Here is a 25,259-nt window from a genome sequence, read left to right on the forward strand (position 1 = left end):
GGTGAATTTACAGTTATAATAATACACAATTAGAGTTTATATATATTAGAAAATTACAAAAACCAATTAAAAATTTACACAGATAGACATTTACACATGAAATAGTAATTAAGGCATAAGTTGGGCTCGCGACAGAAACAACTTATACACATTGTGTTCTTATAAGTGTCGCAATCCAACGGGACATTTTAGTTTTAAAATCGTAATAGATATACAAATATACTTTGCTATTGAAGTATTAATAAGCAAATATTTTGATTTGAATAGTCCCTCACATACTTGGTGTATCTACCTGTCTACCAGCAGCTGACATTTCGAGCGACCTTCATCGATCCTACAGATTTATCTCTCATCTACCGAGATAACGATTATACTCCTTATCAACTGTACATAAAGACGCATTTCCTATAATACATTTCTTAAATCTCAAGATGGACATCCGTGAAGCGAAATGTTAAGGAGCTGAGACGAATGAACCTCCTTGAGTTGTGTATTTTCTGTTTTTAATGTTACAGAAATTTTGTAAAATATTTTTAAAACATTTTATTTAAGGATAAATAGTTATAAGCATTCTTAATTCGCGCTTACTCGATTGTCAATAATTGTTTTTGCTCGCAAACGAAAAAAAATCGACTTCAATTACATTGATAAGTAATACAATTATACAACGTAAGTAGACGAAAAAAATTAACAAACGCACTAGTCTTCACTACGATTTTCGAGAATTTCCCTACATTTCTCTGGGATTCCATCAGCAGATCCTGGTTTCCTTATCATGGTACCACACATGGAATATCTCCTTTCCAACAAAAAAAGAATGATTAAAATCGGTTCATAAACGACGAAGTTATCCCCGAACATACATAAAATACCTATATACGCTCGAATTGAGTAACCTTTTCCTTTTTTGTACTCAGTTAAAAATGGCGCATTAAAACTTTATAAACCTTATATAAAGGTATGTAGTTATTTGATAGTTTAAAATAGTGATTAAAAATAGCTAATAGCTTACAATGAAAAGAGAACCCCGAATATATCTTACGTAATGTGAAAAGCAATGTACGTATCAAAATCAGTAAAATTTCCGTTCTGTACGCGTACTTATCGCAGCGATACGACGTCATAACTTTGTGTTATTGTTTTTAATTCTAGCGCCTGTCTGTCTGACAGATTGAACCATTTCAATAGAACAAAGGCAAGTCCCTTTGTTGTCCTTGTGTAATAGTGTGAGTAAGCGATGTTAGTACCTGATTATGTCATTAATTATTATTTACATCTCTCATGTTCGGGAAGTAGGTTTTTATTACCTCCAAATGGGGCTTGTAGGTGACTAATTTGCGCTCCAGGGTAATAATGTAGCTAGAAAAGCCCTAGGACGGTAAGTAATTAAAAAAAAAAAACACTTCTTTCTTTCAAAAAGTTTGCGTACATCTAACCATCATACTGGCTTATAGACATCATGCATTCAGCCCAATGACCAAAGAGGTCGCTTTGCTATTCAGCCTTGTCTTCGTGTGAGTATAATAGTCATTTATTTTGTACATTTTTTTTTAAGTTGGGTTTTATTGTTTCTAGTGATGTCTGTTTAAGTTTAGTATATTTTACTGAAATAGCGACATAAGGTAGTCGGTCCGAAACGATAATTAACACGTAGAATGCCGCCTTGGTTTTTTAGTTTTTATGTTTGGTCAACACACACACAATTGTTCATTCACTCGAAACAATTGTTCCGTTGGAGCCGTGGGGGACACCATATGGCCACGAGCCAGAGTCAACTTTTGGTATTTTTATTGAACCGTCAGGTATAGATACAAAGCTTATACATTATTAGACCTGAACCCCTTGGCCCTGCAGACGAATAAATTGCACTCGGTTTTTAGTAAAAAAATATGACTTAGAAAAATATGTCAGATAGTGTATGGGAAAAATAAGTAAGTTCTTTAATACGCGCTCATTTCGACCCGAGTATTGACGTACTGTGTGGCTACGGTACTAAAGCATATAGCCACTCTCTCTCTTCCCGTGGGTGTCGTAAGAGGCGACTAAGGGATAACACAGTTCTACTACCACCTTGGAACTTAAAAAGCCGACCGGTGGCGGGATAGCCATCCAACTGCTGGCTTTGAAATAGACAGGCCGAAGACGGGCAGCAGCGTCTTCGGTGCGACAAAGCCAGTACTGCGGTCACCAGCCCGCCTGCCTAGCGTGGTGACTATGGGCAAAACACATGAGTTCACGTTATTTTTGGCGTAAACTTGTGGAGGCCTATGTCCAGCAGTGGACCCCACCCCAACCCCACAGCAATACAATAAATAGCACATAGAAAAAACGAGTGTGCTTTAGACCACACGACTGAAGTAAAACGTCTGCATAAAAGGCCTGCCCTGTGTCTTAGATATACGAGACGTAACTGCCTATGAGAAAAAAAGAGAAAGAAAATATGTGCCCGCACCTCTCTGGCTCCGTTCGCCTCGCCCGATCACACTTTTCGTAATGCTCTCGTCACGCATTCACCAGCTTACTCACCTAGTTAAGCGTTTTTACTTTAAAAAACTGTATTTTTTGCTAGTAAATTTGCGTGTTACTTTTGAGATCTTCCATACAATGTATTGTTCAGTTTTCATGTTTTCTTGGTTCACTTTTAATTAGCTATAATTAATAATTACATTGTTATCGCGTATCAGTCCAGGAAGCTGAATTAAACATTGTACTAGACAATACAATAAAACGTCACTGCATAATTTCAATTATTTTTTACCGTTTCAAAATAATATTTCTCAATAACAATCAAGTATAAATAGTTCCTAGCTTCTACGAAAAATAACGAAACAAATCACTTAATGTATTTGGAAATATAAATAACATATATTAAAATATTAACTAAATAATGTCTATAATGACATCAAGTAGGTAATTAGAAACTTGTTGATTCATATTACCCATACATAATTACGTAAATTTGTACCTTCATACATAGCACACATGCATGAATGTCGAGATATTGTAAAAATAATAACTAAATAAATCGACGAATTACAAATTCCATTCGCATACAGGGCTCCTTACAATGTAAAATATCAATTAATATTGCTATATTTTTATAATTAGTTTTTTTTTTATTATTACACGCGGACGTGATTTATTTCGTAATTATCTGTTACTAAATATTTCTCAAGCTATACAGTTTGAATGAACTCAATTTGAATTTCGAATAAGAAAAATTACAAAAATTTTATTGTGAATTTATTTATATAAATAAAGACTGCTGAAAAGCATACAATAAAAACAATTATTTAATACTACAACAGTTGTTTTGTGGCTAATTTCTGCTCGAATTATGGCACCAATATCATTTGAAACAGTTTCCAACTTCAGAGATAAATCCTGTGGCACTTATTTGTAAAAATTCTAGTCTTAGGGTTGGGTTGACCTTTACAATAATTTATGACGTCAGGATAAAAGTGAAAAAGGCGTATGTCGTGAATTATTTCAAGGTCGACAGCCTTTCACCAACTCTGTAGTAATAAAATAACTAAGTAATGTAAAAATTATCTGTACGAGATATAAATTTACTTAATTTTTTTTTTGTCATTAAATGTTGACAACGCGGAAGGTAATTTAATTTGTATTTTATTTTCATCTTGTATAGCGCTGCAACTCGACTCTACTGTTTGTGATCATTATCAATTCAAGCGTGGATTTATTGAATTAAACATTTAAAAATAGAAATGATATGTGATATTTTTGAAATAAAAAATTTTACGCACACTTGACTTGGGTAAGCTGGCGAATGTGTGACGAGAGCGTTACGAAAAGTGTGATCGGGCGAGACGAACGGAATTTTAGAAGGAGACATAAGTTAGTTAATATAAAAAGAAGAAGATTTAAGTTTTGTTTATTACTGTAAGAGCTAAAGAATTTCTACTTCAGTCGTGTGGTCTAAAGCACATTCGTTTTTTTGTATTTTTTTTTTTTTAATAAAATAATATCGAGGACAGTTTTTACGCCAATAATGATTCTATAAGTAATCGTGATGGTGATTTAAGTTTTAAATAAAATTAGCACTTTCGTTAAATGTATATAGTTCTAATTTTAATTAGTGTATTCATTGTTCATCATTTTGGCCTCTTTATAATAAATAGATGTTGTTATTATATAATCTATTGGTTTATAAGGTTCATAAAAATTAACTAGTTGTAAATTAGATTTAATTGACAGTTTATTTAAATAACCTTCACACATTGGAATGTATCATTTTTGTCGGTCATTATAATTCATAAATAGTACTATATATATAGTGTACATATTTAATATTTATTTCAAATTTTAAAACTTCATTAAGTATTCGGTTTTAATTTCAGCTCGATACACATGATATTAAATTTCCGCAACACGCAGTGGAGCAGCGTCAAGTATTATTTTTTATAACTAGGTCTAACAAACTAACAATCTAGACTTTTTGTGTTCAACTAAAATCTTCATATTAGTGCTAAATGATAAAGACGTCAAAATATCTGTCAGCCTATTTTTGTACAACTAGGTTGTCTTATTGCATAGTCAGAAAACTTGATATTTTATAAAAGGTTCACGCGAACGAAGCTGGTGGCCTGATTATATGCAATAAAAATTAATATTCAATACATAACTCTTATATATGTATAATTAAGATAAAAATCTGTTTCAACATGTTCTGAACTGAATTAGGTCTTCAATCTCATGTTTTTATTAGTTTGCTTTTTCGTTTTTGATAATTTTGATTAGACACGAGAATCTTAATAGTTTACTAACTGAACAATTATATAAAAACCTGCATGGATCTGTTTTCTATTTTTTTTTTTTTATATCACTAGGTCGGCAAACAAGCGTACGGCTCACCTGATGGTAAGCGATTACCGTAGCCTATAGGCGACTGCAACATCATAAGGATTGCAAGCGCGTTGCCGTCTTACCCCAAATCCCCCCCAGAAACTCTGGTCACCGTACTCACTTGAACACAGTACGCTTGAAAACAGTATTATTTAGCTGTGATCTACTGTAAGGTATAGGCACTTCCCCAGTCGGGCTGCTTAAGATTTTGAGCAGGATATTTCCTGCCGTCCCCTACCTCAGTAGACCCTCCCCTAATTTGTAAATCAGATTTTTACTTAATCGGTTTTATATTAAACTCTTTTTATATAGGAAATAAAACATTCATATCCGCATACCAAAACCGATTCGGGTCTTATTCCCTATCGCTAGCTTTCAATCGCTCTGTGCATTTATGACGTGACCCACAACAAACAAACACGTACCTTAGTACTTACGCCTCATAGATATAAAGTCCACACCAAAGTACTATGAGAAATAACTAACAAATTCTACTTTAAACTTTATTGCACTAAACTTAAGATGCAATATCGTATACCTATTGCTAATTCTAGCAACTACTAGACAATATCGCTTATTCAAAACTCTTATCAACATACAAATATGATTGAAATTCGTTCAATAGGTATGCAAATTCGTTAAGTGACAACTATTGTTAGGTTTATTTAATTGGAACGTATAACCAGTTCGATATCTGGGTCAAGTGCGTTACTGTACTTCCTGATCTGTCACCTGGTTAGCGTGATAAAAGATAGAAGTAGATGATAAAATTTAAACGATATATTTTAGGTAGTCGTTGGATTAAATCAAAATATGAAGCATATTAGGTTTATAGTTGCTTGAGGTATTGTTAGATTGGGCAGAGGAAGGAAATCTGTTCTATGTACATAATTCCTGTAGCATAAAATTGCTATGGTATCTTGTAGGAATCGTCCATAGTTCCAGGATAATGAGTAGCTTATGTCATTTCTTGTCCCTAACGTTCCAGTAGGTCAGTTGTCGATCCATACGTCTACACACAGATCCCTGCTTTAAAAAAAACGACAAATAAATATTTGCGAGAATTTTACATTTGTTTTTCATATAAGCTTTTAAATTAAAATGGTTATTTTTATTACTAAAATAATTAAAAAACGGGATACTTATCACGTTAATTTTTTTTATTTTCATTTTGCGTAGCTCGATATTTCGACATTATCTACGAATGTCTTGATCACGAGTGAACAGTAAAGTTAGGCGACATTAGAAGTGTCCATACCGGACTACCTCCTTTCTCGCACGTTAGCTGCGTAAACACTGCTCACCATTACCATTGTCACTTTCACCCCTACCATTGTCCCTTGTTTTACGTACACTCAACACTTAATCGTAGATAATGTCGAAATATCGAGATCCACGAAATAAAAATAAAAAACATGGTAAATGTCCCGTTTTTTGAATAATTGTTGTATCCTTAACCAGGCAATAACGTATCCGTTTCAGCCAACTAACAGACATCTAAAGAAACTTTTGCATATAATAGTGCTAATCGAATTACAAAAGTAATTCAATTTAATATTCTATAAAAAAGCAATTTCCTACTTTAGTTCGTAATGAACTTTATACGTTTGAAAAATTGACTTTAGTATTGTTACTAGGTTCTATAATTGTGTTTGCTCGCAAACGAAAAAAACCGACTTCAGTTACATCGACAAGTAATACAACATAAGTAGACGAAAAAATTAACAAACGCACTAGACGTAACTACGATTTTCGAGGGTTTCCCTTGATTACTCTGGGATTCCATCATCAGATTCTGGTTTTTTTTATCATGGTACAACACCTGGAATATCTCCTGTCCAAAAAAAAAAAAATACCAAATATGTTCATAAACGACGAAGTTATACCCGAACATGCATAATATATACGGTCGAATTGATTAACCTCCTCTTTTTTTGAAGTCGGTTTAAAGCTAATTCTGATTTTAGTAGTAGGTAACAAAATCATTTATCCTCAAAATAAAGTCAAGACAAGGAGAATTCTGTTAAATTTTTTAACACTACGGTAGTACATACTTTCACCTGCAAGTCTTTATTTTTAATCTGGATATATTTTTCCTTTCGAGTCTTCTTACAAAACCTCGTAAGCAAGTGTGGCTTACATTTCCGCTTTTTATCAAACGTTCACAAAACGACAACCCGTGTTCGAACAGCGTTGCAGATTCAAATTCCCTGTCTAACTTTATACTTTTATATTTCTATATTTGTATACTTTTATATTTCTATATATAGAAAAAGATACACGCTAAGTTAATTAATTACGTCAACGAGCATTAACATTGACTGTACGTATAATTTTTAAACAATATATCAATTTTATATAAAGCAAATGGTACTTAGAAAATGCAACGAAAGTGTTGTCCATGGACAGTAACTACTTAACATGAACGCGATATCTGTCCTACATTTTAAGACATTATCATTAATTATTTCTACCAAAACAGTTGTAGTATAAATGTGTGAATCGTATATTAAATAAGTGACACACCAATGTTTACACAGCCTTATTCACACAGTAATGTAACGCGCATGTCCAAACAAATAACTGGAACGATCTAATTACCTTAAATACTATACGTTTATAGAGTTTTTTCAAGAAATACATAAATTAAGTGAATTTCTAGTGTTAGGTGTCGCTTATTAATCACGTAACACAAGTGTTAGGTGTCGCTTATTAATCACGTAACACATCACATTCACGTTTGTGTAATATCTGTAGCAGCCCGACTGGGGAAGTGCCTATACCTTACAGTAGTTGTAGTACCTTAAAGCTTGTATTGTTGTAAGATTACCAGAGTGAGATGGAGATATGTCAGCAACGCGCTTGAGATCTATATATATAGTTTAGTGTTGCAGGCGATTAGGAATAAGCTACGGTAATCGCTTACCATCAAGTAAGCTGTACACTTGTTTGCCGACTTAGCTGTATAAAAAATTATAGTTTAAAAAAACTAAAAAACCACGCTTTTATAGCTTATCGAACTAAAAAGTAGAAAATAATTTTTAATCACAAAGAGTTTATATTACAGTAGTAGGAGATCGAACAATCAATCATAATTAATTACTTCAAAATAAAATTTAAGTTATTAAGAGAATAGTTCAATTCAGAGTAAAAAAACGTGGGGCGCATTTTACTATATTTTCATAAACCTTTTACTATTTTTTTTTTTTTTTTTTTTGATATCGCAGGGTAACCCATTTACGGGTGATATCCAGGATGCCCGGGTAGGCATTCCTAGACCGTATGTCGGCTTAGCACTTGGGGGTGCACTACCGACCAAAACCCCTGCGGGAGCCTTCAGCCGCTTTAATTGGAGGGTCCCGGATCTGCAGGCAACAGGATCCCTCCAGCGACAGGCTGGCCTCGGCGAAAAGACCAGACTTCTCCTCCATGGGACTATCCGGCTCACCTCTGAACAATCCCGACGACGCCATGTCTAGCAGGAGCGGGTTCCCATCCCGGCCCGACATGGGCACAGGGGCGTTACTGGAAACGCATTAAGTAGCGCCTCCTACGCACCCCCGTTCGTCGCCTGCGGACGGAGGCCTCGTCGGCGGCCCCCTCCCTCATCCGCTCGTCGTTCTCCTTCTGGGACATTACTGTCTCGCAGAAGGAGACCATCGCCTTCCAGGACTCGTCGTCGCCGAGCATCGCGGTGAAAACGCTCGGCAGTGACAAGTCCCCTCCGAGGACTGTCGTCAGATCGCGACGTAGCGCCGCCCATCTCGGGCACACCTCGAGGGTGTGCTGGGCAGAGTCCACCGCCGCGCCACAATCGTGACATTCAGTCGTCGGCTCCCTTTGGGCCGTCCGACACAAGTATTCACCAAAGCAGCCGTGCCCGGTGAGAACCTGCGTCAGACGGAAGGTGAGGGGTTTGCGCTTACGGCGCATCCACCGCTCAAGGACCGGGCGCAAGGCAGCCGTTACGCGTGTGCCATACGGCTGCTCCGCCAGGTCCTCCCCCCACCTCCGCATTAGTGCTTCTTGCCCCATCCGGCGCACCCGTAGGATCCCGTCCAACGTGGGGTTCTCACCGAGAGCCCTCCTACCCGAGACGTATGAGTATGTCTCGGCAAGGACCTCCGCCACGAGTTCCCACGGGGGATCGCCGGCTAGAGCAGTAGCTGCAGCCCACGATACCGTACGGTACCCCCGGATCACCCTCACCGCGATGATCCTCTGCGCAGACCGCAGCGCGGCCTTATTCCTCGCAGTGAGGCGATCCGCCCAAACCGGGGCACCGTACGTCGCCATACTCCGGCAGACTCCGGAATATAGCTGCCTGCAGGCGGCGCTGGGTCCTCCGAGGTTCGGGAGGAGTCTGCCCAGTGCACTCGCCACCTTCACGACCTTCGGTCCCACCACAGCGAAGTGTGGGCCGAAGGTCCACCCTCCGTCAAGGATGAGCCCCAGATATTTGATTTGGGAGCTCATCCTGACCCTCCCCTCTCCGATCTGCAGGGTAGCCCCCGGTGGGGGTCCCTTACGTCCGGTCCCGCGGAAGAGGAGGGCTTCGGTCTTGTCAATTCTGACCCGAAGCCCCAAGCTCTTTATGCGGCTGATCACGAGGTCGAGTCCGACCTCGGCCAGCCGCGCCGCCTCCTTGTAGTCTCGTCCCCGAGAGTAAACGAGGGTGTCATCCGCGTAGCAGATGACACCCATCCCGGGGAGGAGACGGCCTCGCAGGACCCAGTCGTAACCAATGTCCCACAAGATCGGGCCCAGTACCGATCCTTGCGGGACACCACATCCGACTCGCCGCCACTCCACGGACCCCGACCGATTCTCGAGGCCTACTCTCCGATCGGAGAGGTACGCCTCCAACAGCCTCCCTAGATACGGGGGCACTCCGAAGAATTTCAGTGCCTCCCGTATCACTGCGTGCGGGAGGCTGTTGAAGGCGTTCGCGATGTCCAACGACACCGCGACCACCACCTCCCTCCCATGTTCCGCCTCACCCGTCACCGCCCGCAGGCGTTTGAGGGCATCGATTGTCGACCGGCGTGCTCGAAACCCGAATTGAGATTCTGATAGTCCGGGTCCCGAGCCTTCCTCCAGGTGCTGAACGAGCCGGGAACCCACTATTCTCTCCAAGAGTTTCCCAGCTTCGTTCAGCAACACCACCGGTCGCACCGACGAAGCCGAGTCCGGGGTCCGCCCTGCCTTAAACCTTTTACTATGTTTTATACCTCTCCGCACATAGATAGTTGCAAGTAGAATAATTGTTACATTTAATATATCAAGCACAAGGACATTGGGACTCTGTTATTGAAAAAAAAACAAATGTGTGATAGGAACCACACTTTAATAAGAAAGGTACTAAGCCACTAAAATAATATACATCAATATATAGAGCAAGTAATACTAGCTGTAAACGATGACCATTCTGAAAATGTCAAAATCGAAAGCGGGAGAAACCGAGCGCAATACCTAGTCTATATTTCAAATTTGTATTTTATTATATTAACTAATTATTATTATTTTTGTTACAGGTAAGCTGGAATGATGATATTTTATTTTAACTTCTATGTCGGTAAGGGTTAGTCATTAGACTATTACTAAATATTAAACATATTGACTCTTTCCTAAAAAAAAAAATCGAAGAAAAACTTATATACGTCTGCAACACCAGAAGCATCACAAGCGTGTTGCCGACCCTACCCCCAATTCCCCCCAGGAGCTCTGATCACCTTACTCACCAACAGGAACACAACACTGCTTGAAAACAGTATTATTTAGCTGTAGTCTTCTGTTATGTATACGAGTATATATTTATAAATATATAACACACCTAGGCAAGTATATATGTACATAACCGAAGTTCATGTAAATAATGATGTTAATACACACATAAATCCCATAGACTAGTCAACGTCGTCGTATAAAATTAAATTATAGTCAATAAAATGAATGTACACAGCTTCATTAATTAAGCAACAGACTCATAATTAAATGTTTATATGTGACTATTGAGGCTTTTATTTACACTGGCTTATGTACTAGTGATGATACTGGAGTCTTGTACAAAAATTATAGGCTGAAAGTTATAGGCTATGTAATGTCACGTTATTTTTGAACCTCAAGGCGTCATATATCTTTATTTGTTCGATTTTAAAATTAAAAAAAAAGGAAAAGTTTTTACAGTTAATATAAGTCTGTCAATTTCTAAGTTCCAAAAAACCTCATTTGATTTATTACTTATATTTAAGCAATATCTCACTCCCTATAATAAGAAATACAGTAGTTCAATAAACTGCTAATCTCACGGAAATGTGTAATCAACATAATTAATTTATGACATATCAGTATAATAAATTATATGTAAGTATCTATATATCTTATTAATCATAAGAACGAGTAAAGTGCATCTCACACTGAACTTCCAACCGCGCGGTACAGTTATCTGACCGATCGTAATTAGAATACGTTTCCTACGAACCTAATTCTAACACGTGCTATAGGTAGTATGTATTAAGAAAACTCATCCAAAGGGCGATCTAAGCTTACGTTAATGGTGTAAAAAGCGTGGACAGGAAATTACAGTAGGTCATAGATATTTCTACTCATCTTGACGCTCGGCAATTTACTCGTGTTTGTAATTTTGTATAAATGCGCAGTTTATATTTATGTGATCGTAAAGCGACATTGTCGGACAGTCCATAGAAACAAACTTGATAGTTTTGTACTATTGAAATCACAAGTTTTTGACGTTTAATCACTATGAACTATTTATACATATTATATTTTTGTAAAAAATATTTTGCGTGGTTCGTGTGTGCTTCTTGTTTATATGTGGTAATTTATTTTATACCGACTTATTAATTCACCACAAAAACGCCATCATTGATATTGTTCTAATAGTTTATATATTTATAACATTTCAAGGACGCCTCGTTGGCGCAACGGTCACAGCCATGGATTGTACCTGTTGGGCAGTTGCGGGTTCGATCCCCGCATACGACAAACATTTGTATTGGCCATACAGGTGTTTGCCGTGGTCTGGGTGTTTGTGCAGTCCTTGTGTGTCTCCCCACCGTGCCCCGGACAGCACGTTAAGCCGTCGGCCCCGGTTGTTATCATGTGCATCTGATAGCGATCGTTACTCATAGTAGGGAATATATCCGCCAACCCGCATTGGAGCCGTGTAGTGGATTAAGCTCTGATCCTTCTCCTACATGGGGAAAGAGGCCTATGCCCAGTAGTGAATACAGTCTGAATATAATAATAATAAACATTTCAGTCATATGCCATGCAATTTCTGAAACGTATTCAGTGTGATACTTCCTACAAAGGTTATTTGTACAAGGAAATTTCTGGAAACCGATAACATTGTATCTTTCAACGCAATAGATAGCCGTGATTGAGAGATCTTTGACGTAACTGACAGATGCTTAGATTGTTATTGACAAAAATCTAAAAAATATTATAAAGCTGAAAAGTTTGTTTGTTTAAACGTGATAATATCAGGACCTACTGGTTCGAATTAAAAAAAAAATGTTTTTGTGTTGGATAGCTTTTCCGAGGAAGGCTCTAGGCAATTTTTATTCTCAAATAAACGCGGCTAAAACTTCGGGGCATAGCTAGTATATCTATTGTTTTTTTTTTTTTTTTTTTTTTTAATTTAAAAATTTTGATCCACGGGCTCAAAATTCCGCCTTTTGTTAATCATGCATGCATTATAATAATACCACGATTTTTCTTTATTGCTACAAATCGACAGTCCTCTGACTGCCTAGTAAAACTAGGACGTGGTCTGACGCTGACGGTTTTTTTTTTCTATCTGTAGTTAGAGATAATATACTTACTGTAACAATACTGAATAATTGGTTTAACACGTCGATCTCGGCAGTTAACTGTGCTTATAGCTTGAATACTTTATTATATTTGATATTATTATATGTTGTAAGATAAACGTTATGCGTCATAAATTGTAAACATATGACTTGAGAGTGTAAGGATGAGTACATAACATATAACCCGTCTTCAATCATACCTGCGTTTAGAAGTGACATCAAGAGCCTTCTAGATTTAATTTGTTACTTGTTAGTACTTTTAATGATAGAATATAATAATATAATTATATCATATTATATGTATAATAGTAAATATCAATTCAGCCGTAACATTTCACTGCTGCTAGTAAATATTGATAAATATCTAATAAATGTAGTTTTTTTGAATATCATATAAAAATTGACCGTTCCAGTGGGGATCGAACCTGCGTCGCCGACTGACCGTGTCGGCGCTCTAGCCAATTAAGCTATGGAACGATGTACCCGCTAGATCGAAATTTTTGATATGCTGATTTTATTTTCGGTTTAAGCGACCCGTGGCGCTTTCTATAGTTCTTTACGATACTCAAAACTGTTTAGAATTCCTAATGTGTGGGTAACACAAAAATAAAAATCGTACATATTAAATGTAGTTTATTAAATTTAACGTTTAAATTTTTTATGTCAAGGACATGGCGCTGTTTCTTCATTAAATGAAAAATATTTTTCAACAAACAAAGTAATTTACTTTATATCGGTACGACTGTTAAATTACTCGATACTGATAAAAAATAATAAATTGAAATTACTGTGAAATCATATCATTACAGCCTATACAGTCCACTGCTGGACATAGGCCTCCACAAGTTTACGCCAAAAATAACGTGAACTCATGTGTTTTGAATCATAAGTAATAACTAAATAACAATAATTTAAAACTAAATAGTAGAAAAATAGTCTATAACAAAAAAATAAATAAATCAAATAAGTCTTCAATAAAAATTATCTGTCAAGTATATTAATTATTAACTAGCAAAATAAATATCTGTACCAATAATTCGCACTAAATAAGTAAAAATTTTACCGAGCGTCAAACATCACAATTGTAGTAGTTTCAAAATTAAACCCTTCATATATATAATTAAAAAAAAAAAAAAACAAAACCAACAATAATTTTTTTAGTTATGTGTGCCGATAGAGCAAGCAATTATCTATAAAATGATATATAATTTATATGGAGTAATTGTGAGGTTTTTTTCAAAAAAGGGAGGCAAAATTAGCGTATTTATTAACATATACTCGTATGAAAAAAACATATCGTGTTTCTTTATTATTATGAAACGAAATTAACTAAAACCTCACCCGAAGGTCAATATCGTGACGGCTCGCGGCGACACAAAAGCAATTTAATTTTTTTTTTTATAACATGTATTTTAAACAAATTCTTTGACATGTTATTAGCATACGAGCGACCTTTTGTCCGTCCATCTGTTTGGAAATAAGTTTTGAAATCGTAAACGAAAATTTATGCAGAAATTGTTTGTTTAAGATTATAATGGAATGATGAAATTGTGTTTTTTTTTTCTATTTATATCATATTTTTGTGTCATTTATAAGTAAAAAATACGCAACGCAATGTTAAATTTTTGGTTGTTCGTTACGCAAAATAATATCTTCAGAGAATTGTTAAAAAAGACACAACACTTATAAGTAACTTAAATAAAAAACAACATCACATTAGTAAATCGGTAAGTTAGAAAATGTTATTTTATAAGTATATATTAATTATCTTCGATGACAAGTGACAACACCTTTAGCTTAGATAAAAGATAAATGCATTTCCAAGTGTTTAATCATTGAATATTGCACTGTTGCGTCAGTTGCGAAGCTTACACGAACTCTATGAAGTATTAATTGATATTAATCATTGTTTATATGGAAAAATTAATTTACTAGAATTACCCAAGACAGTTACTCATCTGTGTAAATAATTGCACTTTGTTCGTACCGCGTTTACTAATTACAGCCTTAGCCTTACCTTATTAAGTCATAGCATAAGGTCTTATACATATAGGCCTGCTGTGTCTTTATATTTTTTTATCTTTATTTATTTATAGAGGGTTTATTTATACACTGAATATGTCTCCCTCATAGGGGCTTATATTAAACTTATCTACGCTTTATTACTAGTTTCTACAAGTTATACATCATTACAGCCTCTGCTGACAATGGATTGCTCAAAATCACATTACACAGACCCAAATCGAACAAGTTAATATTATATTTAATATAAAAATCCCACCTCTCCGACTCAACGCGAACACATTCTATCAGAAGTCTTTGTATTAGTCTATTAGTTAAAAAAAAGATATTGTTTAGTAAATTAATACCTAGACAGACAAAGATTACATAGGGATGATGTTTTAAATACCATAACATATTAGTTTAAACACGTAACAATTACTGCTATTAAGAAACTCATCTAGAATTCATTGAGACACAATTTTATTATATATCAGCGACCTGTCACGGTTTGCACGGGTGCAATGCTGATACGAAATATAAAATAAATATAATATAGCGCAAAAAAAAATGTCTTTATTTACGACATAAAGTTAGAAACCTCTAAAACTAAGTATTATTTACTATATAACCCTTGTATAATACATAAAGACCTTCCTCTGGAATCACTCTATGTACTAAAGAAAACCGCATCAAAATCCATTGCTTGGTTTTAAAGATCTAAGCATACAGACAGCGGGAAGCGACTTTGTTTTATACCATGTGATTGATAAAAGTAGCAGTTGTCCTTAGCTATATGTATATAAATTTCACTATACTCGTATTGATACTGTATTTGCATACAGACTTAAAGCTATAGGTTATCTAAAAGATCACGGTAAATTATTGATAAAGGTTAATGCAGAAAAACAAGAGAGAACAAGAACCAGCCTCATATATTTTTATCAAGGCGAAATTAAATAATAAATAAACGTTTTAACTGGAGTAGGGCACAGTAGGAAATACCCTGTTCAAAATCTGGAGCAGCCCGACTGGGGAAATACCTTGACCTTACTGAAGGTCACAGCTAAATAATACTGCTCTCATGTTATGTTCCTTTGGTGAATAAGGTGACCAGAGCTCCTGGGAGGAAATTGGGTAGGGTCGGCAACGCGCTTGCGATGCTTCTGGTGTTGCAGACGTCTATAAGCTACGGTAATCGCTTACCATCAAGTGAGCCGTACGCTTGTTTGCCGACCGAGTGTATGTCCTGTAACTTAAATCCTCGATCGCTAGTGCAAAAGGTCACCATTCAAGAATCTAATTACCCTACATTAAACGTAAATAAATATTCGGGTAAAGGCCGCAACTGTCACACTCGCGTGACGGAAACTCTAATTACATTCAATTATGTCACACAAAGGCCACTTGACTTTCTGTTCAGTATATTAGCACTAAATGTCGTAATTAAGTACGAATCAACCCTTTGGGTTTATTGTAGCATGTATATATCTTGTCGTTCTTTAATAATAATAAATACTTTTATTGTACACCACAAATAAACTTTACAAAAAAAGTGATACATGCAAAGAAAGATGTACAAAGGCGGTCTTATCGCTAAGAGCGATTTCTTCCAGACAACCTTTGGGCATAGGACGTAGCGTAGAAAAAGAGAAGCGGTAGGGAAGTGTACAAACAGTTGATAAAGAATTGGCATATAGTTAACAAGCAATATGATATGTTCTTTGTCTCCTTTTTAATTGTTATTAATTTCAATTCAGATTCTGTGTATAACTCTCCTCCTACGCGGAGAAAGAGGCCTATGCCCAGCCGTGGGATGTTACAGATTGAATCTTTTTTTGTACTCGTATACTTAACTTTAACTTGTTAAAATATTGTATACTAGCTTTCACTCGCTGCTTCGCTCACATTGAATTTTTTTTTTACATAAAAGTATCCCATGTTACTTCTAATACCTCCAAGAATATGTGTACAGTTTCATGAAAAAATAATTAGTAGGTAGTAGTAGTAAGTAGTAGGTTAAATAGTAGTAGTAGTTTTCGCGTGAAACAACCAACTTACGTTCACGATTATAATACTATAGTAGGGATTTTTAATAATCCATAAATTAAAAAAAAAGTAAATAATAAAATAAAAAAAACTTGAAAAATAAGTTGAGTTTCAAGTTTGTAAAAGGATTTGTCTAATAACTAAAAGAGAAAGATGAATATGTACCTACTTCTAAAGGTCTTAGATGTTTTATCAAAATATATTTTAAATTTTCTTTAGTTAATTAGTAAATAAACCAGTATTACAGTTGCTTATAAATAATCCCGCTTTGCATATTATTTCAATTCATCACCAAGCAAAATTCTTAATCATGTTTAATATTCACTAGTTCATCCGGATTTGAACTATCGACCTTTTAATTAATATTTATTTCTCGTATCATTTTATCTCCGCTATCTGTCACATAACAATATTCAAATTTTTTACACAATATTTATTATTTTAGAGGCATACGAAATTAATTAAATCGGTCTAAAATAACTCGATGAGCCGGAAGCGAGAAATATATTAATTTATTCGATACTAGAAATCGATCGCAAAAACGGTATTCGCAAATATATATAATAAACTTGTTAAGTTTGTTTGTCACATTTCGTAGGAGTTCAAATTTATAAAAATATTTCTGTAAAGTAAATAGGTCTTAACACAATACGTACCTAATCATACATTTTTGTCACAGTGAAATATTCTTATTCGACTTCCCAATTTTTTTCTGCTTTTTAAATGTTGTTTTTCACTTTTTTTATTTCTGCTGCCAAAAGTTAATAGTATTTTTTTTTTTATTTTTATTAAAACCTTCACACAAAAAATACATTAGCCGAATTGGTCGAGCCATTCTCGAGTGACATTTTTATTTATATATCATCTGTATTATTTTATGGTTCTAGTTAATTTGTTTTTTTTTTTTTTTTTTTTTTTTTTTGTGTATTGTAATATGTTTTAAATTCTGTTACTTGTCTAGTATATAAATTATGAATCAACTAGAAGAGTCGGAGATATAATAAAATATATTTGTGTGTTTCAAATTATTCTCAATCTGATCACCCTTTTACTGTCAAGATAAAACACTACCGAATACAAAAATGATGTAAATTAATTTGCTTTGATATCTTTAATGGTTTCAAAAAAGTTCTTTTGATTTGCAATAAAATGAAAACTATACGATAGATATTACCCGTTGTGGTCAAACGATAAGAAATTCTTACTTTGAAAATTTTGCCAACAAAAAGTTAACATTTAAAACGCTCCTCAAGAAATAAGTATTTTATCGTTTTCTCTCGTTCGTAATTCTTACTAATAATATAGGTATATAGTTTTTACATAAATATAAAAAGTCATACAAAAGAGTTACAAAAATATCAGTTAACTAACCATATTTTGTATAAAGTACATTTCACAAATCATTGGTTTCGCCATTTCCTTCCAGAATCGTAATCGCTATTGTGTGCTATTCGTTTAGTACCTACAACTATTCTTTGTCGAAATTATGTTGTAAAAAGTATTTATAAGTTGTTGTACATGTATACTAATCGATTAGATGAGCTATTACCTAAAATATATGAATGCGAACGTCTGCCTGTTACTTGTTAAATACTTGATTACTTATAATCCATAATTACAAGAATTAATTATGCTTAAAAATGTTCTTAAAATAAATATTTTAAGACTATTTTTCATTCTCAGAATTAATTTTTTACAAAAAGTAAAAATTAATTAAGTAAAGTATAATTAAAAGATTAATCGATACACTTTTTTAAAGAAATAAACGTGTATATATATAACCTGATATAAGTTCAACGTGTAGATTACATATAATTAATATAAATAAATGAAAAACGAATTAACATAAATAGTGATTTAAATAGTAATAAAATCGGCGAATGTCTTAATATAAGATATATCAACAACATAAAAACATTCGCAATAGAATTCCGAAGCGGTCAGTCGAGAAAGGTTAAGGTTGGCTATTTGATTTATGCGACAAAATGGAGTTTACCGTACTGACTTGTTTAGTAAATTAGTTGTTTATTGAATAAGAAATCTTAAAAATTGTTTTGAAATGTGTATTTTTTATTTCAATTATTTCAAACGAAACTGGGATGTGAAGTAATGATTGTAACAAAATTAGCAATTGTCTGTTTAAACTTATTGATATATTGGCCGATCATTTAAAATAATAATTATATTGTTCTTTTGAAATGGTGAAGAAGAGGTTCGTGAATTTTTCTCGTGTATAGATTTTTATTTAATTAAGAAATAAAACAAAAAAAAGAACGTCAGAGTTATGATTGTCATTCTCTATAGTATCTAACATTTCTGTCAATTTTTGTTTGTGTGTGCCGACCGATGGCGGGATAACCATCCAAATGCTGGCTTTGAAATACAAAGGCCGAAGACGGACAGCAGCGTCTTCGGTTCGACAAAGCCAGCCCTGCGGTTACCAACCCACCTGCCAGCGTGGTGACTATGGGCAACACACACGATTTCACGCTATTTTTGGCGCGAACTTGTGGAGGTCTATGTCCAGCAGTGGACTGCGATAGGCTAAAGAGAGATGAGAGATAAGAGTAGAGGTGTGTGTGTGTGTGCCTTCAACAAACAAGAATTTGTTTCGTAATTTAATTTCATAAAATCAAAAACAAATTAAAAGAGAAATTAAAACAGACATCAGATAACCTTTCGCGACCGAACATAAATTGATTTTATTGACGTGACTCACACTCACGAGATGATACGACAGTTTTTGTTGTAAAATTCCAATAATTAAGATAAATTATTGAAGAATATTAATTACGTTTTAAAATACTTTATTTTTAAAGCATATTATTAAAAATAGTAGCGAAGATGAAACAAAAAGATGATATATCTTTATCGTATCCAGTATCTATCGGATTTCTTTGAGACAAGTTCGTCTGCATGGGTTTCTGAGTAAATTTGTGTCCACTAATTAAATTTTAAACTTTTTAATAAAGGTTATATTTTTCTCGAATAAAAGTATATTTTTTTGTGACCATTATTACTCTAATGTTTTAGTTTATTCTTTCTAGACGGAGTACAGCGGAGTAAAAAGAACATTAATAAAAATATAGTCAATTTGTCAACTTTAGATAGTGGTATAACAGATTTATATGTAACTATTAGCTGACTAGGCAAACGTTGTCTTGCCGCTAAACGCTATTTCAAAATAGGGGGTTGGTGGTAGAAAGGTGAAAATTTAGGGTTGTATGTATTTTTCAACGTCAAATCATAATAAAATAAAAAATAAATAATTTATCTAAAAATTAAAAAAAAAAATTTGGGGTGGACTACCCTTAATATTTAGGGCGATGAAAAATAGATGTTGTTCGATTCTCAGACCTACCCAATATGCACACAAAATTTCATGAGAATCGGTCAAGCCGTTTCGGAAGAGATTAACTACAAACACCGCGACACGAGAATTTTATATAATAGATGTCTATTCCCATCTAATAAAAAGAAAAACTGAGACAATATTAAAGATAAAAAAACGTGGTGTTCCATTGAATCCCACTTATGTTATTGTTTACCTTCAGAATTCAATACTAGCATAGTTTTACAGGCGAGACAATGGCATTTTTGCGCGTTTTCTTTACATTAATGAATTACAAACTTAGCTTTAGAAATACTTAGTCCTTAAGCGGGTTTAAACTAAGAAAAAACTTTAGAAATAGTGTAAGTTTTGTTAAGAAAAAATCTTAGTAATTATTTGTCTTACAAAATAACCATACTACGAGTAACCTCACCGTAATTGGAGGTCCTTCTCAATGTACTGAATTTGAAAAAGTAAATAGGAATTCTATATGCCGAGATTACGGTGTTTATTTTTTTTTTATATATCAGACGTCATCGGGCTAAAGGTATAAAGTAATAGTAAAAGTCTAACGATAAAATTAAGTTCGTAATCTGGTCGGATTGTCGTTGGGTCTGACGACGTCTTCGCCTATTGTCTGCTATGTAACATTGTCAAGCAGACAGTTATGAAACGAAATAACGCAACGCAATAATTAAGATATTTTACTTGAAAAAATAACATCATTATGTTTTTTATTATCTTGAGATGACAACACAGACAGTATCACGCTCCATGTTACAAATGTTGTGACGGCAGAACTAAGCTGTTAGCAAATTCAATAGTCATTTGATGGTGGAATCTAAATACAAATACATACATTCTACGTGTTTGCGAAAGAGTTATGGATATGTATGGTATAATTGAGTGATTAATTTACTCAAAAAATAAGCCTAAAGTACTTTGTGTTAAAAACTTTTTACTTGTCTTCCTTTTGATAACGGGACTGTCAACTTACTGATTTTTTGTATATAGCTAATGTTGAAAGTCTAATGTCCTAAATCTGGTTTAATTTATACGTATCCAGATAAATAGAAATGTCAAGTTATGATTTATATGAGTGGCAAGTAATAAATCATGAACTGATGATATCATTGATGGAAAAAAATATATAGTGATAGTGTCGCGTGCCACAATGAGGGCAAACTTACTTTCTCCAAGGTCGGTCTATTGTTCATTGTTCATGGGAGTCGGTTTACTTGGACTGGTTCTGAGAATAAAGACGGTGGTGATTTTACGCATATTAAACTGAAAGTATATTCCGTCAAATGTTTGAGCCAATTTGCTAATTGGTCAGTGACTTACATTTGAGTGGTCATTTATGTCGCGTGAGAACATTTTTGGGCCAATCTTTTAACGTTTTTGTCAGTTCGTATATCGATCAAAGATACTTTTAAATTTCTACATTACGTACGTATATATATACGTATTGGTTTACTAATTTTTTGGACAGTTATTGGTCAGTGGTACCCATTGTCTACTTGAGATTAACTGTATCGAAATTTTTTATATATAAAGATAATAAATTCATAAATCAGTTATTAGAATCTGTACTAATATAGTATTTTAATTTATACGGCAATATTCTGTAAGCCTACTGTGAGGCTACGGTAGTAAGAATATAGCCACCCTCTCTCATCCCGTGAGTGTCGTAAGAGGCGACTAAGGGATAACACAGTTCCATTACTACCTTGGAACTGACAAAGCCGACCGATGGCGATATAACCATCCAACTGCTGGCTTTGAAATACACAGGCCGAAGACGGGCAGCAGCGTTTTCGGTGCGACAAAGCCAGCCCTGCGGTCACCAACCCGCCTGCCCAGCGTGATGACTATGGGCAAAACACACGAGTTCACGCCATTTTTGGCGTGAACTTATGGCCATGTCCAGCAGTAGACTGTGATCGGCTGAAATGATGATTCTGTAAGCGTCCCAGCGTTGTTCATATGCTTCTTGCATACATGCATTTCATAGTTATAGACAAAAGTTTCAGACTCGAATAAGCGTTGCATGATGGTTGCATGACTTTAGAAATTTACATGGAAAATCACCGAGATTTTATAATTAAAAGTACAACAAACTTTGCATCTTAAAACCGAGTCACCTCGATTCGATTCTAAGATAACATTCATTTTCTGTTTATCCTTATCAGAAACATTCTTTGTTATTGTGTTATGTTAATAATGTCATTGATAATGATATCAGTGTATTGAGATTACGGCATTTATATATTATCTTCTTGATATTTCATGCCATACTAGGCTTTTCATGTGGCTTCATTTAATTCAACATTACTTCTCGCAGCCTATAGACGCCTGCCACACAGGAGTACTATTGTGTAGCTGTACTCTTCTATAAAATGGAGGTACTTCCTTAGTTGGACTGGTCCAGATTTTAAGGGTATTTCCAACTACTGTCCCACCATAAAAAAAAAAAAAGAATTTTAATTTATCCACTATATTTGCGTTAGGTTGTTCATTCAGTTAAAACAAACTTTAACTATATTATTGGTAATAAAAGTCCCGGTCTGATCTTTATTACGATAAATCAAAATAAATCGCGTACATAGCAAACCGCTTTGAAACATCGATCGTATACGCTGACAAACCTTACAACTGCCCTAATGAGGGTAATTGGATATTTTAGATTATACGCTATGCTTACGTCCACCGTGTCGTAGGTTTGATTCCGGCTTGCGTAAATTTTCTTATAGGATAGTCCGCTTGAGCATAAGTATTGACTGTCTTGACCTTATTTTATTAAGACTTATAAGACTAAGCTGTGTGTATGTTGGTATGTATGGGTATAATGTCATAAATTCCTTAGTTTGAAATACTCATTTCGTTTTGAATGAGTAAGTGATTTTAACTTTATTTAATCCAGTTTTAATTTTGATGGTTCTTCACATAGGATAGAGATCGTTAGGTATAGTATAAACTAAAAACTTACATCTTCTGTAGAAAAAAATAAATGTCTTAACAATTTTTAATATCATATCAAAAATCGACCGTTCCAGCGGGGATCGAACCTGCATCTCCGACTTACCGTGTCTTCGATCAGCCAGTGAAGTGAGTGAGTCACGTGAAAATCGGTACAGCAGCTTCAGAGATTAGCCAGAATAAACAGACAGACAAAAATTGTAAAAAAACGTTATTGAGGTATATGTACCATGTATACATCTATATGTATTAACAGACACTCCAATTTTATTTATTTTGACAGATATACCTATGTTAAGTAATAAATGTCTGCGAGCACTACCTAAGAAATATCAAGCTATAAATGTACACTAAATAATAAAGCTTTCTACTGTAGTAATAGTAATAAATTAGATCTAGCCGCAGAACACGTGGGTCGAGGTCGACGACCCGCTATCGGTCAGCCTCTATTTGTTCGGTAACGTCGCACCGTTCTCACAGGTTGAGTAGATGGCTGTTTGTTTAATAACGTTTAAATGGTGAATCATTAGCTATGGATATAAGAATCATTGTCATATACGTTGCTTTTGATATGGTTTTGTGACTTGTGATTATTGTAATGCTTTGAAAAGTTCTTCAATTCATTCTGATAGTATATTTTTTTATGTGACTTTTCTAATAAAATTTCAAAGTTATTGTCTTCTTCTTTCAAAAAGAGACATACGTTTTTAGTAATTTTTAACCGACTTCAAAAAAAGGAGGATGTTACTCAATTCGACCGTATATATATATATATATACATATTTTTTATGTGTGTTCGCGGATAACTCCGTTGTTTATGAACCGATTTTGATAATTCTGGTTTCGTTAGAAAGGAGATATCCCTAATTTGGTACCATGATAAGGAAACTAGGATCTGATGATGAGATCCCAGAGAAATCGAGGGAAACTCTCGAAAATCCGCACAACTTTTTACTGAGTGTACCGATTTTGATGATTTTTAATTTAATCGAAAGCCGATGTTTATCTTTTGGTGACATTTAAATTTCATCGAGATCTAATTACAACTTTTGGAGTAATCTTTGATAATGCGTATTTACTCGACAATTTTTTTTGTCTACCTACGTTGTATTACTTGTCGATATAATTGAAGGCGGTTTTTCTTCGTTTGCCTGCAATCACAATAATTATTAGTTACTGTAAATTCGCTTATTGTTTTTTCGAAGGTATACTTCTCTTGGCGCGTTAGAGAAAAATTATGAGAGTAAATAACGATGCGCGCGCATACCGTCACAAAAACCGACACACTAAAGTTAGCTAGTCACTGAAGAAGTTAGCAACGTGAAGCTAGCTAGCCAATGAAGTATAACTTCTTACGTGCGTACATAAGTACACACACTTTTTTGTCTATTTAAGATTTATGAACATTACTTCTCCGAATATATAGAGTAGCTAATAAACTGAACGTAAAAAATTCAATTTTATAATAACAAAAGGATCTCCACTTTGACAATTACTTAGTGCTAAGAATTCTGATATCATTATAACTAGGCTATATTTGAGCTGCAGTTGATTCAAGTATCAAATGTTTGAAGAGGAAGACAAAGAGCGATATCAGGTTAATACGTAAAACAACAATGATAAGGATTAAGGAGCTTTCTCGTTGCAACAATCTTAGATGAGTGTTGTATCAACATTAAATGTAAGGAAAATGATCGTGTAACGGATCAGCCAAGAAATAACTCTAATGTTGTCAAATCTAATAGAATAATATAGATAGATAGATACTCTTTATTGTACACAACAGCAATCAACATAATAATATATTACAAATAAAAAAAAACAGTGTACAAAGGCGGTCTTATCGCTAGAGTAGCGATCTCTTCCAATCTTTGGGCATATAGGACTCAGCGTAGTGAAAGCGGTAGGGAAGTGTACACAGAGAAGTGACAATTAGTGTCGCCTAGAACAATATCAACTATCGAATAATATTGAGTATGATTTCAAAAATTCGCTGCTTAAAAACGAAAATCGTTTTTTTTTTCTTGCTGTACGCATCATCTGTCATATTTTAGTTGACGAGTAGGGTAGTTTTACGCTTGACGCGTGTATACGCATTCACAGTGCATATAAACTGTTAATTGTTTTTGCTGCACTGCTTATCACATAAGTTGTATTTTTTTTCTATAAATAAATACAGTGGAACTGATTACTAGATT

At 34.7% G+C, this 25,259-nt stretch overlaps 1 protein-coding gene and 1 long non-coding RNA gene across 2 annotated transcripts in view; both read left to right on the forward strand.

The window, feature by feature from the left end:
• The window catches only part of LOC123663968, a 116,843-nt gene that overhangs the window by 11,530 nt on the left and 80,054 nt on the right, over positions 1-25,259 (forward strand). The gene's annotated exons all lie outside the window — the stretch shown is intronic.
• On the forward strand, positions 880-24,842 carry LOC123664087. Its single transcript, XR_006744768.1, has 3 exons — positions 880-1,255; positions 20,638-20,648; positions 24,825-24,842. It is a non-coding gene; the product is annotated as an uncharacterized LOC123664087 (long non-coding RNA).

This window comes from Melitaea cinxia, chromosome 21 (genome assembly GCF_905220565.1).
Source record: "Melitaea cinxia chromosome 21, ilMelCinx1.1, whole genome shotgun sequence".
Taxonomy (NCBI): Eukaryota; Metazoa; Arthropoda; class Insecta; order Lepidoptera; family Nymphalidae; genus Melitaea; species Melitaea cinxia.